The following is a 15161-nucleotide window of genomic DNA, read 5'->3' as shown; positions in this document are numbered from 1 at the left end:
TGGGTTGGTGATGCTGGCAGAGCTCGAATCCTGGTTTCTTTTTTTTCGCAGTGTTCATCTTCTGGGGGTAAAACCCCAAAGGTGGATCCTAAAACCCGTGAACCATTTGGAATGAAGTTTGCTCCAGGAGCACCCCATAAACCAACACACAGCAACACAACTTGTGAACGTGATGGTCAACGCAACTGACAGCAAAACAACAGGGTGCTAAAGGAGCAGCCTTTTCAAAAGGGTGAAAACAGAAATTACACTGTACCAAAGGGAGGGTGGCAACCCCAGTATGGTGACTGCCACTTTATCCCCTGTCAGGGAACAACAGGGGCCCAGGCTGGCAGCTCCTTGCAGCGGGCAGTGAACAAAGCACATGATGCTGCTCTTCAGTGTAAAGGGCATCTGCCACTGTCCCATGGCCTACAAATCAATTTAATGCCATGGCCTGGTGCCAAATCACATCAATTGGAGGATATCACTGACTGAAGGAGCTGGGGAGAGCAGATAATGAACTCTGGTATGGTGCAAGGGAATCTTGCCAAATATCTGCTCGGTCCTCCAAGTGAAGGGGCGGATGGGGCTGTTGGTTTCGTGCAAGGACAGCAGTCCCAGGGCTGCAGCTGCATTCCCAGAGCCAGGAGCCCCTCGTGCTGGGGCTGGGGGCAGCAGGAGGGCAGCCTATGAGGTCTGCTTGACTCCCAGATCCTGACTTGTGGAGCTGCCTGTAGGAGAGGTTCCGGGTGCACCCACCTCCAAACCCAGGTGTCAGGACATGCTGATATTTAATGTCACCCTGGGGGAGAGTGCCGTGTGACCCCTTGGCCAGGCAGGAGAGAAGAGTGAATTTGGAATGAAGATTAATGAACAAATGTGACAGTGCATAAATCACTGCTAACGGGGCATGCTCGCTGAAATGGGATCTCTCCCAGGCAGCCTCAGCGTGCAACTATAATGGTCCCTTTCAAGAATGATGCTGGGAGGATCATCCTCAAATCAATTTAAATTTTTAGCTTAAGACGTTCCACTGTTGGCAGAAGGGATGACCTGGGCAGGAAAACAGTAGCTCCTTGTTTATATTTTAAAAAAAAAGCAATTTTTTTCTTCAGGCTCTGGTGGATACTCTGAATTGAGCTAATAGACAGATGCTTATTTTAATGCACTCTGACTCGGATGGCAGATGACCTTGAAGGACAACCACAAGCCAACACATTCCCTCTTGGACTTGAAATAACTCGTGTGATCCTTGATGCTAAAGCTGTGGCAGCCCCCTGTTGCATCTTGCCGTGATGCCACCATGCCATGGAAGCACAGAGGGATTTTGTATGCTGGAAGGAAAGCTGCTTTTCTGAAAAAAACAGGAAAAATCTCTATTGGCAAGAGCTGATGGAGGTGTCCGAGCAGTACATTGCTATTCATGGGTTTTGACCTTGATGCAAGGCATTTTCCAGCCAGGAAGGACTGCAGCATCAGTGCTTTTTGGGTACAGGAATATTTGTTGTAGACCATTAAAACCATTGTGCAAAGCCAGTGCAGCTCCCTCGTCCATCCCAGGGATGCAAATCCCAGTGCCTGGCCAAATACCTCTGTAGCATGGTGGGGACAGGCAGGAGGTGACAGGGTGTTCCCATAGCCCCGCAGGTGCTTCCCAACTTGATTAAATCTGAGAAATCCCAGGTTTCCAGAAATGGATGTTTTCCTGCCCAGAGCTCACACAGCTCTCTGAGCAGATTTTGGTTGCAGGCTGGAGGAAGTCCAAAGCTTTGCTTAGGACAGAGCTCAGAGGCATCGACCGCCCGCTGCGTGGCCGGAGGCCAAAAGTCCAGCAGATGCTAAAAAAAGGAGAGGAATGGTTTTTATGGCCAAGGTGACATTTTTTTCACCTCCAGGATAAAGATGTGGGCTCGTGGTGTTGGAGACATCTCCTCTTTGGGGGAGGGCACCTGTGAGGGGGGAACGGGTGGGTGGAGCGGGAGGGTGCTTCAGCCTGGGGCCATTGGTGCAGTGCCCACACCTGGGGCTCTTGGATCAACGCCTGCACCTGGTGCTGGGAGGAGTTGGTTTCTAAAGGGCCATTTGAAGTGGTTTGCCCCTCTCTACAAAAAGCTTCCCCTCCAAATCTGGAAGCTTCTGCTGCAGTTGGATTTGAGCGTGGATCTCTCTGCTTCTAGAGTTTATTACTTTTAATTGAAGTCTGCTTTTGTTGGGTTTATTGTATAGTAGTTTCCAACAGCAATGAATGATGCAAAGCTTTAAACCCAGAGCTCCTCTGCTTTGTCACAGCTCTGGGATTGTCATCCAAGGGGAGAAGAAGAAATTCCCGTGTGGATCTTCAGAGACCTGGAGGAAAGGTAAACCCATCCCAGAGGGGCCTGGGGCTACGTGGTGTGGAAAGGGAGAGGCCCCTTTCCCAGGCAGAGGAAATGCTCTTTCAGAAGCCGTTCAGAGTCAAGGCAGTGACTTTGTTAGAACAGATGCTGTTGGTAAGCAATATTTGCATCCACTTTCTCTGTAAGAGGCCATTTCTCAGGCTCAGGATTGCCATCTCTGCTCAAGGTGCCCACGCTGTCACCACTAAGTGAGAAAGAGAGATAATTTCTGGCTCTAAAGTTGATTGAAAGCTCTGGATACGTTTGGCAGTACGTGAGGGATATGCTGAAGCTGCGGCCCTGTGGTGCCCTATACAAATCCCTATACAGAATGGGATCGGTCTGCAGATGGCTGCTGCTTGAGAAGCTCGTTTGGTTTTAAATGTGTTTTAACACCCTTCCCTTTCCTCATGGATTCAGCACGCTTAATGCAATTTTAATTCCCTTTGTTTGATTTCTGACTTCTTCCTGGCCAAAACAGGGAGCCTTGTAATTAAGCACATCACTCAATGCTTCGTAATGCTGTTGTGAGCTGAGAGGAAACCTGAGAGTAAACGCAACTCCAAGTCTTCAACTGTGCGTGGCCTTAAAAATGAGTGTGCAATCAGCATTTTCCTCCTGGGTTGCAAAAAGGAGCAGTGGCCAGAGGGTATCGACTGCTTTTAATGAAAGGAGTTTAAAAAGAAAAAGTGAACATGCAAAATAATATAGATTGCAAGAAAGTGTTCCCAGGGCCACATCAGGGCGTGGTTAGAATTGGGGGTTTGGTATCCTCCCTGGGCTGTGCAGAACCAGAAGACAGCCATAGTGAGCAGTGTGATGTCTGGCAAGGCTGGGCTGATGGGGTTAGGAGGACGGCAGGAAGGGGTGGCCAGGGGTCAGATTCCTGCCTGTGCATGGAGCTTTTATCCATTCAGGAGCTGCTCTGAGAGCAATGTGGTGACTCCAGCTGCTGCTTCTGATGTAGGGAGCGGCTCGTCATGATTTGTGCCTGCACTGGATCCTGGCAAGCAGTGAACTGCAACACGCGCAATTTCTTTCCATGTTGGAGCTGTTTATTGCATTAAGTAAATACATCTGCAGGAAGTTTGCATTAATTCCTCTGAGTGCAGTTGCTGGTAGTATGGCATAATGATTAAAAACAACAGAACTGGCAGAGGCACTTGTTACATGCAGCTGCAATTAGTACCAAGCGATGCAGCCCCTACTGATACCCAACTTCCACTGCCCAGGAACGTGGCTCTGCCAACCAGGCTCCTGGGAGATGGTGTAACAGACATGTCCTAGGTGGCCAGGTCAACCCAGAATGCAAGCAGGGCAAAGCTTCTGCTTTCAGCATGGTGTTTGGTATTGCTTTTAGTTAGAGTGGTGAGGCTGTGTTGATAATCACTGGTGGACATCAGAAATTAGGAGATATATATATATGTGTGTGTGTGTGTGTATGTATATATACATACACACACGTACATTATAACTATAAAATACCCACTGGTGTTTAGGTAGTCTTTGGAAAAGGTTTGGTGTAGGGGAGGTTTTTGTGAACAGAAAGTGAAATGGAATCTTAAAATGTTTTGTATGGATGGACGGAGGGGGGAGACAACCACAAATATTCTTGTGAAGTGAACCTACTTGCTTCCCCAGCATTCATAACCCTTGGCTCTCATACAGGCTTCCTTCCCCTGATGGCTGTGTGCTGCTGTCCCTGCCCAGCCAAAGGCACAGCATGAGGCTGACCCCGGTCCTTGGAGAGCTCAGGGTTTTAAATTTAGGTGTGTGTGTAAATCCTTAGCTGAACAAGGGCTTACTGGTGGTGTGCAGCAAAGCCAAAGCACGTCGGTTCTCCTTGAGTATTGGCACCAGGAGTAGTGACAAGCACTGTTCTTGCTCTGTGTCAGTTGTGAATATAGCCAGGTAACCTGAAATCTGGAAGTCTCTGTAGCCTGGAAATAGTTATTTTACTACTACTTATTTTGTGTATTCTGTAGCCCCACTGGTATCAAAGTGGAACTTAGTGACAAAAAACAGGCTCTAAATGTTAGGGGAACAGAAGCAATGCCCTTTGAGCTAGAGCGTCAGTTCCTATGGCATGGGTAGGTACATCGTGAATAAGAGACCAATGTATTTGCTCAAAGATCGTTGGACTTTAACATTCACACTTATAAAACTTCTGTTACTAGTGGTTAATTAGCTAACAGAACCTGAACAGCAGGTTGGTGAGCAATCTACAGTGGGTAATTGAAGCAGAGGAGATCTCTTGGTAAAGAAGAGCAGGATTAAAGCTGATCCTCAAATCTCCTACCTCCTGAATGGGCTCTCCTACAACAGAGATTAGCAGAAATTGTACAGTTGAGCCTAGGGCAAAAGGTGCATGCAAAGTTTCCATATGCCTCATAGCCTGCTATTTTCTAGTCAGTACTCCTTGGAACTCAACGGAATAGGCAATAAAGCCAGGTGCCATCAGAATGACTCAGGATGTTCTCACCTTAATAAGAGTGCATGGAGGTCTGGACAAGCTCTCTGATGTGGAGATTTTCCCTTCTCTTTGCTGTTCTGAACATGGAGATTCAGACCTTCCTGTTTAGTTTTACGTGAAGGAGTTATAAATCAGAATCTTATTTCTGTGTCCCTATCTAAGGCTCTTCAAGTGCTTATATAGAAGTACGATATAGCTGAAATGGGCAAGACAAGTTAATAGTATTGTACCAATTTTACACGTTGGAAGACTGAGACAGAGAGAAGGGACTCGTGCAATGATCAAACAAATCTGTCAGAGTCAAGAATAGCAATCTACAAAATCTATATCCAGCCTGCTAGTCTATATCCTGGTTCCTTGCTCCAACCCTTGTTTCCACCTTTTTTTATCTGCTCTTTGTTGTCTTATGACAAGAATGTAGAAAACAAGATGGTGAGGAAGAGGAGAAAATGAAATGTCCTTCTTGCAGATCTGTGCTCTCAGGTCTTGTCTATTCATGACGCTAGTGGTTACAGTACCTACTCCTGATTGCTTCAGCAACTCTTTACGATCCCTTAAGCCAAATGTGCAGTCACTCAAGGCAGCTGTGGGCAAACCTTAGAACTTAAGAAATGGAGGATGTGGGAAACCGTCAATTACCGCTCTTCAAATTGTAAATAACATAATTCCAAAGTTCCCTTTTTCACTTCTTTCAAAATGGCTTTCTTAATGCATTGAGTAAATGATATACATAGATCATCACCGAAAACATGGGGAAAAAGTATTTGAAAGGTACTGAATTTGTTCGAGGTAGAATGAATGTTGTTGCTACTGTAACTTGGGCTAACAAATCTGACTGACAAAGCTGGGAACGTCTTTGCTTATTGTCTTTAACATCTATGTGTGATCTCACTGAACTGTGGCTAAAATGAGAGATGAATGAAGTTTAGTGTGGAATCACTCTTTGATAAACGTTGCAAGTTGTGTAGTTTGAAGCCAGTGGTGTCCAAGCTCTGCTCTGTGAACTGTGGCTACCGAGCTCATTGCAAGAGATCTGGCTGATTGATGGACCCATGGCAGATGTCAACATATCTAGTTATCCATGAGTAGGATAGAGAAAGGTCATGCTGCAGAGTCAACCATAGCCCACAGCCCCCTTGGGAACTTCAGTTTGAGTACTTCTGTACCTTGATCACTAAAAATATGACAGTGCTGTGGTGGGGGGGCATATGGGCACAACTTATTTCATTGGGAATAAACTTGCTCATAGCCATGGTGCTCAAGTGCTCCTTCTCCTGGGCTGATGACTGGGCTAGACAACCCTGTTGGTCTTTCCAGCCTTGATGATTTTATGATTCTACCTAACAGTACTTGGGGAGACAAAACTGTAGAACTTTGCCTTTCTTCCAAGCACAAATATAATGACTCAGAAAGGTAATTGAAGTAATCTTGTATTCAGGGAAGACATTCTGATTGCTTTATCAAATTCCAATTTCTGAATAAAGCCCTGAATTTGTGGGAGACATTGAGGGCAAACTGTGCTGTAGCTATAGGAAAAGTCTGGAGGACGTTGTGCTACTGAGCTATATGATGACCATCTTCATTAAGATGAGGGTTGCTGCATAGTATTATTGTGCTTCCAGAATGGCTTGTTGATGTTCTGGTCTATTGAGCAATAATCACATGAACTATTGGCTCTTAAATATATTGCCGTCATCCTGCATATCTGAAAATGGCTGTTTCTGCTTGCCTTCCTGATAGGCAGAGGCCTCCTAGATTGCAGCATCTTATGGCTCTGTGTAATCAAGCCCCTTCAGTCATCCAGGTGCTGCTCCTCCCATGTGGATGTGGGGATGGCACTGTAAGGGTCCATGATGACTTTTGCACAGCGAATTATCATCACAATCAAGAAAAGGCAGAGGAAGACAAAACATGCTAGTGTCAGTCCCTTGTCCACATCAACATATGCGGGCTCTGGGGTGGGTCCCTCCATGGCTCATGCTGCTCCTCATCGGGGTTTATGTTTGCTGCTAACATCGTTGACCACCTGCAAAACAAACAATGTCAGACACTGGGGAAACTCAGTATGAGTGGGAACAGAAAATACGCGATGTGTTCTCAGAGGTAAATTAACCTGCTGGAAATCTCATAGCTGGAGAACCCTGACCACCGCCTTGTTCATTCAGCACAGAAGTATTTCTTGCTAAAATGTTAGACAATGGAAAGAGCCATTAACAAAAGAAAAGAGAAACAGTAGTGAACAACCACCATCCACTTGGAATATCATCTTTTAAGAGGTCCGGACACTGTACTTGCATCAGCGTTTCCCAACCATAAATATATTTTCACTCCTCTGTTAATGTGAAAGACCAGACAAATGGCAGAGCAGACTGTTTCTATCCCAATCTTCTTCTCTCTCCAAACAATCCCTGTCTCTTACTGGCACAAAGCAAAGTGAAAATTATGCACGCTCATTTTCCATAACATTTAATCTCTCCTACTCATAGGTTCTGTAGGCAAGAGATGATTTTCAGGAGCAATATTCTTTAAGTAGGTGTTTTATCACCCAGAAAGGTATGGGTGATTACACGATTCCTACATGAATTATTTTACCTAGTACAGATGTCTGCACTGCTGAAGGTCTCTTCTGACCTTATCTGAATCCATAAGCAAAATTACTTCAGCAGAGATTGACTCCTTACTGCAGGTATGCTGCTGGATCCTTCATTGGCTGCTGCCCCAGATGGCTTTGGTATGGCAGTGCTTAAGGAGAGGAGCTGACCTGGCTCACAGAGCGCGTGAGGGAAGCTTCTTGACATGGTCGAGGTGGGAGCTGTAAGCATTGAGGGTTTCTCCTATTAAAGAGTAATAATGTTGAATGCCTCCGTAAAACAAGCAAATGTCTTTACATCAAAGAAAATAACCAGCCTGAGACCCGAGCCACGTTTTGTTGGGAGTAGAGATGAGAAAGAGAAGGTGTTAAACCGGAGTGAAATTTGGGTACCAAATGGTGCAGCTGCTCTCTATAACTGCATCAATGCAGTAAGGAGATCCTAGCCAGCTTTGCCCACTTCCATCTGCAGGGAGCTGCTGCTGCTGGCAGGGCTCTTTCAGCAGCACTTCACATCTGGCTGGAGCATTGTGTCCTTGCAGCGCCTTGTGCCAGCTGCAGGTGAGCGCTCCAGCACTGAGCCCATCTGCCCTGAGAATTTCTCCCAGGGTGAACTGAGGACCTTTATTTAAAATAAATCACAGTACCTACTTTCATAATTTATTCCCTTTCAAATTTTCCAATCTCACCGCCTCCTGGATCCTACAGGACAAGGATAAATCAGCAGGGCTCTCTAGTCTATTTTAAGCACAAGGATGGCTGATTTTTATTTCCTGAAAGCTTAGAAAATACTGCAACAGCCAGTCCTGCAGCAGGGAGTTGGAAGAGAAGACAAAGTGAATGGAACCAGGCAGACACTGCATGTGTTTGCCATCCTTAGAGAGAGCAGCAAATCTGGGCCAGCAAAATGATCACTGAGGAGTGGGGTGGGATTGTGATGCTCATCTGACCTGACCAGAGGTCTTTAGTCCCCAGAAGACACTGTTACTGGTGTTACCATTGCTGCTCCAGAAGTCCTTGCCACTCTATTTGGCTTGAGCTGAGGTCTATGGCAGAAGTGAGCACCTCTGGGCATTACCAGCTATCCCACGATGTGATGTGGGGCTCTGAGGAAGGGTGGATTCTGTTGGGAATGAAATTTTGGCAGCTTTTTATTTGGGGACATGGTGAGATTTTGATCACTGTCTGGTTAGAAGGCTTCGTAGTTCCCTGCAGAGTCCCTAATGCTGAGAAAATAGTACAGTGGATTTAATGCTGAAACAACAGTTTTGCAGAAGCTTGTATACCTATTTTGCTAGCCAAGAGATCTTACGTTATAACTTAATTTGGTGAGCAGGAGTCAAGACTTTGTCAGCAAGGCTGAGTATTAAGTGTGGGTGCTTTTGTGGAGTGGAACAAAAAAGTTGCTGTCAGAACTACTAACGTAGCCTTGTCCTTATCAGTACTGCTATGAACGTCCAGTAGGGATGGATTTGATTTTTCCCTCCTGATTTTCTGTGCTATTATTTCACAATAAGTTAACCTCTATGAATATCAGAACTACCTGGAAGTTTCCATCAGTATTGATCTTTGATGAAGATCTGTATTTTCAATTACATATGCGTTCTTTTAAAGTATTAATAGTTTACTCAGAAAGTGTTCTGAGATGTCATGGGAAAATCAAACCTCTTGAGTATCTCTTTCCAAATGCCATCACAGAATCTCATTGCCCACAGAACCATGGCTGGGTGATGTTTCCTATGAAACTCTGGAGCACAGTCCTACCCCTACTGAAAGGAAGAGCATTTTGTGGGTGTCCCATCCCTGAAGGTGCCCAAGGCCAGGTTGGATGGGATCTGGACAGCCTGAGCTGCTGGGGACACCCAACCCATGGGGGGGAGGGGTTGGATCTGGGTGATCTTTGAGGTCCCTTCCAACCCAAGCCATTCTATGACTGTGAAAAGGATACTCTGGGCAGTAAGGTTCACCTAGAGATCAGAGTTGAAAGCACATGGCATTCAAGCTACAGTTCACACAGCAAATTATGGTGACAGCTTGAATCTAAAGTATTTTTTCAGATTTAAATTGATAAGTTTTGCGAAGAAGTCAGTATTTTCAGTGGGACAGAAAGATCTTTTTTTTTTTTTTCCAACAAGCTGTATTCTTGAGGTTAGACCAATCACGTGTCCCCCCTTCCTTCTGTTCTCCCCATAAACATCAGGTTCCTGCCATGTGACAGTTACTCTGCACTAAGTGATGGAAAACATGTTTATTGGGGCTGTGGACCAGTCTGCTGGTACTTGTGTTCCTCCATCTCTTTAATATATAGAGAACTTATTCTGCTTATTTCCCAGCTCCATGGCCAGTGCCTCAGTTTTCATTTCCTTGATGATTCTGACAGTGTCTGCATGGGGAGAAAACAAGAAGTTGAGCAGAAACGATTATAAATGTTCATGCTTGACTGATCGGGTTTTGCCTGAATAGCTGAACTTTGGGAAGCGACTCTTTGTGGGTTGTGGGCACTCAGCTGTAGAATGGTACCTTTTAGATTTCTTTGAATTGGTTGAGAACTATTCAGTTATTATTTTTTAAGCCATCAGACAAATAAGAGCAATTTCTGGTTCCGATTTATTAGGCAGCTTAGCAGCCTTATGAGTGTCTGCTCTCCTGTAAATCCCCAGGTGCTCAACAACATCCCAGGTAAACACTTGGTGGTGGCCATGGAGCTGTCTGCTCCTTGTCTGCCCGTTCTTGCCATCAGCAATCAGTCCTGTGTGGTCTGTGGGCAGTGTGGCAGGGATGGAGAACTCATGTCCCTCAAGGGAGAATTTTTCCTGAGCCTTTGTTCTCAGCTCTTTTGTTTCCCAGTGCTCTTTTAGTGGACTGCCACATGTATTCATTTTCCTATGACTTTGTGTACACCAGCAGACAGAGATGAGTTGGCAGCCTCTGTTATGGGTGCTCTGTAATGCTTGTGCTGAACAGCGTGGCTGAATTTCACCTTCATTCTTACCTAGGCACGATGCTTTAAAAGATGTTTCTTTTCCCCCAGAGCTGCAAATGTTGGCGCTGTCACTTTAAAGGCAAAGTCATAATGCACATGGGTTGCAGAGAGCTTGTCTAAACCAGTTCCTATGCTGGTTAATTCTGTTTCCACTCATCCCAACCCATAGAATACGTTTTAAAACACTTAGAAAAAACCCTCTGCTCCTTTCCCAAAGCAACGTATGTGCAGAGGGAAGGGAAACAACGCTATTTCATACATGCAAGCAGATTCCTACCTTCCAGACCTGGGTGGGAAGCCTGTCACATCCCGGCATGGCAGCATCGTGGAGCTAAAATCCTCACCATAGTCATATTTTAAAAGTTTTGTTGGTCAGCGTGGCTTTAACGCCTTCAGGCTCCGCTCAGGTTCACGTCCACCCAGACCTGAAAGCAGTTCTTATCCCTGGTGTGCTCTGGAGGGAAGAAGAAATTAATAATTGGCAAGTGCTCATCAGGCAGGATGTGGGCGTTACAGTCCTTAAGCAGCAGGGATGCGTTTCTGTGACAGCCTGAGGCAATCGGGTGTAGTCAGACGTGAGATGGATCTCTGTAAGTAACCCCCCAGAAGACCACCTGATCCAAAATGACGGCAGTGTTTGAGCCCGGAGTTAGGCTGTTTCTTTGAGCAAAACACACACTTTTAATCAGCAAAGGATGAACCAGGTCTGAGTGCTCAGGTGTGTCTCTAGGCTTTTTTTTTGGAATTTTTTTCTTCTTGTTAAATGGACAAAAAGTGAAGGGAAACATTTCAGCAACTTAAAATAATGTGGCTGATCCGACCTGATACAGCAACACTTTGAAGGCTGCTACTTTTGATTTATCGGTCTAATCTGGGGTGCTGTTCTTTTTGACATGCAATAATTTCAACCAGAAAAATGTGAACGTTGTTGGATGAGAAGCCCACCCCACTGCTCACTTTTGTTAACTTGGACATTTCTTATTGCCTGGAGTGTGGGACAAAGAGGTCAACATTGGGATCCTGAAACCCTTCCCCCCACCACGGTCAGCCAAAGGGTCAGAAAACTTGTTTCTCCTCTTGGGGATCTTGGTGACCTCTCATACTGACAGCCCTTATTAGATTGGAGAATGAAGGTCTAGAATGACCTGCTGCTCAAATATTTGTGACAGCAGCAACTGGAGTGGACAGCCCTGATCCTGCTCAGCAGCGCCGCTCACCATCTTGCAGGTTGCTTTTATTTGTTGCTGTAGAGGCAGAGCAACTTTGCTATGGACCGTATGTGCCACGCTAAGGTGTCTGTCAACGTGGGCCCAGATGGCAGCAGCTGCTCCAGGGAGCTCACGGTTGAGGTGTGATAGCAATAAGTAGCTTGGGGAAGGTCAGGGCTGGAACTCAGCACTGATGACCCAGTGCTGTGAGCACCATCATGGTGAGGTCAGTTTGCAGATGTGGTGTAGTGGGTGTGGTGGTAATGAGTTAACAGCTGGACTAAATGATCTCAGTGGTCTTTTCCAACCTTAATGATTCTACGATTCCACAGCTGCTGTAAGGCTCCTTACCTGTTTGTGAGGGGACACATGGCAGGGGTTAGGTGGTGCTCATCAAGCGACCAGAGGAGTGTGCAGATCAGCTTGATAAATGGAGAAGACGGTGGGAAGAGATGGGGAGAGGCTGTTGTGTTCCCTGAAAGAACAGAGTTGTGCATGTCTGGTGGGAAAGGGAGAGATCTGAAGGAAGAAGCAGGAGCTGATGTCTCATGATTTTTGGAGAAAGGGAAAGATAATTATCCAAGCTGGAAGACAGGAAGTTATGGCAATTAAAATAGTGAGGCATTAAAATGGAAAGCTTGCCTGACTGCTTTCAGGATGCCTATGGAGATGGCAGCTCTGATTTGCTCACATGGAAAGGCTTTAAGAGTTAGAATGTGAAGGCTGGAGAGAAGAACGAGCCAACGCTGACCCCAAGTCCCAGGTGAAGGAAGCTGAAGCGCTGTTTCAGGGATGTATTTGGTGCGTGTCAGATGAACTTGCCCTCAGTTTGAAGTTCAAATCTATAAAAGAGGAGTCTGGACACTTAATCATACTCTAATGTTCTTAACAATCTCGTTTCGATTAAAAACTCGCTGCCTTGGAGCACAAAGTGAAATGTTGTAGATTGATATAGACAGATGAGGTTCTTTCTATATCCAGAGAGCAATAAGATAACCACTACCTTCGTTTAAAAATTAATTGTCCTTTTATACTTACAGGTCCTTCAGCAGAAAATCAATACTTTATTTCAGTAACTCTGTCTTGCTACAAGCGTGATTTCTCCTGTCTACCTGTAGCACACAGACAGGATTAATCTATTTTATTTAATCTACTCCTTCTTGGGTTTATAACATTTATTTTAACTTTATTTGGTTTTGCGTGTGCATGATCTGTTCTTTTGCATACCTTAAATACTGACTTCACACCTTTACACTTAGTTTATGCAAACTTGTTCATTCAATCTATCCCACTCAGTTACGGTCAAGTGATAAATAATCTTCCCTCAATCAACTTGCTTTCAGCCAGTCATAAATTACTTGGTCAGTACACCCCCTGAAAACTAAAGGCGTTGTTTGTGGTTGCCCAAAAAGTCAAAAACAAATAAGCACATAAATCAATCTGAAGAAAGTGTTAAAAATTGCTGTTGCACAGAAGTTTGCTTTTGGCATAACCCCACGGTAAGAGTAACATTAATCATCATTGAGAAAAAGATGCAACATGCACGTAGAATAACTGTGAACTGCTTACAACCCTAAATCAAATAATCATTTCTCACTTGAGGAGCGTATGGTGTTGCTTGCAAGCCAAAGAAGAGGAAAAACGAAAGGTTCTGTTTGTGAGCTGTTGAGCTGAATGATGGGCAGTTGGCCTCTGGAGACAAAAGCCTCTCTAGTCTGCCAGAGTTCAAATTGCATGAATAATCCTTGATCAAACTTTGCTGAAGTGAGATCCTGAGGACATCTAGGAGGCTTTTTAGGAGACTGGAAACTGTAGTTCAGAGATAAGAGTGGGGCAGAACTGGTGAATTGTTGACTGCTGAGCATGCTGGTGGGAAGAGCTGGGATGTGAGCAACATACACCAGCTGGAAGAAAGCAGATAAGCCAGGGCTGAGGTTGTGATGTCTTTTTCTGTCAGCTGCTGTATGCTGAAGAACTGGATCCCCAGTTTAAAGGGTTTTGCTGCATCTCGCTGGTATTGCCTTTGGCTGGCCAGGCTCTGAGCAGTGCTTGAGCCACAGTGATCCTTTGAGAGATGATGCAAAACAATGCATATGATATGTAAGGTTTGGATGAGCTTGGAAAGCAGTGTCTGTCTGCACCAAGACCATCCTTCATCCCATATGTGCTTTGATAAGGAGACTGAAGCTGCTTTTCCCATCACCCAGCAATACAATGCACGGTGCGTGAATCCCCTCTAATCACAGTAAGCAGCAACCAGAGGAGTCTTAGAGAAACAAATGGGTTTGGCCTTTAATCCAAGGCTTGTAAGGTCCGAGTAGATATTATATGAACACAATTTAATGGACTATGTACTGTTCAAACCCCATGCTGTTTAAATCCTACGGACAGAGACAAACACATCTGTTGTTCTTGTCAGTTATTTTATAGATTAAACTGGCTGCTACCCAGGAGAACCATAAGCAAAACTCTGTGGAAATTTTTCACTGCAGCGAAGCTGACAAGGAGGAAAAAGGAAAAGCGTATAACCATATTTTTACAGAAACAAAAGATAGACTCCAAGGTAGAACAGGAACTCCTTTTCACGTGACTGTCTCCTCGTGGTGATGCCCAACCCATTGGTAGGGACCTTAACGCTGAGTCCCAACTCCCTGCCCTGGGCTGGTTGCCCCCACCACACCAGGCTGCCCAGGTTCCCATCCAACCTGGCCTTGGGCACCTCCAGGTGACCTGAAGCGAGCGTGGGTCAGGGATGTTTCAGAGCTTGGTGCTATGGGAGGCATCAGGAAGCTCATTGCTGTCAGTCTTTTCAGCAGGAAGACCAGATTTGTTGCAGCATGTTGGCCGATTCTGGTTATAATTTGCCAACAGGAGAAGTAGAAATATTGTTACCAGTTTTTTCCCTTGAGAGGTTTTTCCTGTTTTAGCATTTAGAACTGGGAGAATGAGCCCATTTTCAGAGACGCTGAGTGCCTGGAGCACCTTCTGGAATGAGCGTGAGCAAACAGCTCAACACTACAGAAAACCTTCCAGTTTTCAGACTCCCTTTTTGTGCAGATCCATGCACGAATACTGCACAAAAGCTTTGTGATGAGGATCCAGCTGGCATCCAGATAAATTATATTTTCAGCTGTCTCCCAATGGGGATGGATTGCATTTTCCTTCAGAAGGGCCAGATGATTTCTATTACAAATGAACCAAAACCTTGAGGCAGGACATGCATTACATTTCCATGACAGCACTGGCAGGAGTGAGAGATCCTGATAAGAATTTAAGGGTAATTGAACTTTGGTCTCCAGCTCTGCAGGTCCATAACATATAGAGCAGCTTCTGAATGCCACATGTCACCGAGCAAGGCTGGACAAAAGGATGAATGGCCCTATTACTGAGAAGAGTGAGGATCAGCCAGGGTCCTCAGCCTGTCCCAGCTGTGTATAGTCTCTGTTGTCCTTCATAGGACATGTGGGCTGTATGTCTACCAGCCAATCAAATGCACCCAAGATTATATTTTGGCACTAAGGGTGTCTGGCAATGGACAGCCCATGTAAAC

At 45.3% G+C, this 15161-nt stretch overlaps 1 long non-coding RNA gene across 4 annotated transcripts in view; it reads right to left on the bottom strand.

Annotated features, from left to right (window-relative positions):
• Window positions 1-5508: 5508 nt before the first annotated feature.
• LOC770268 overlaps window positions 5509-15161 on the bottom strand; it is a 31320-nt gene continuing 21667 nt past the window's right edge. Inside the window, exons 1-3 of one of the 4 annotated variants that reach the window (XR_006931134.1) lie at window positions 10681-10830; window positions 7423-7664; window positions 5509-6856 (exon numbers count right to left, since the gene is read on the bottom strand). This is a non-coding gene — a long non-coding RNA (uncharacterized LOC770268). Of the gene's footprint in view, window positions 6857-7422; window positions 7665-10680; window positions 10858-15161 lie in introns of those variants that run through there. The other 3 variants (XR_006931135.1, XR_001468244.4, XR_006931133.1) reach the window with 3 other exon arrangements.

The sequence above is a fragment of the Gallus gallus genome, chromosome 10 (assembly GCF_016699485.2).
Source record: "Gallus gallus isolate bGalGal1 chromosome 10, bGalGal1.mat.broiler.GRCg7b, whole genome shotgun sequence".
Taxonomy (NCBI): Eukaryota; Metazoa; Chordata; class Aves; order Galliformes; family Phasianidae; genus Gallus; species Gallus gallus.
This window is presented reverse-complemented; position numbering and strand designations above follow the sequence as displayed.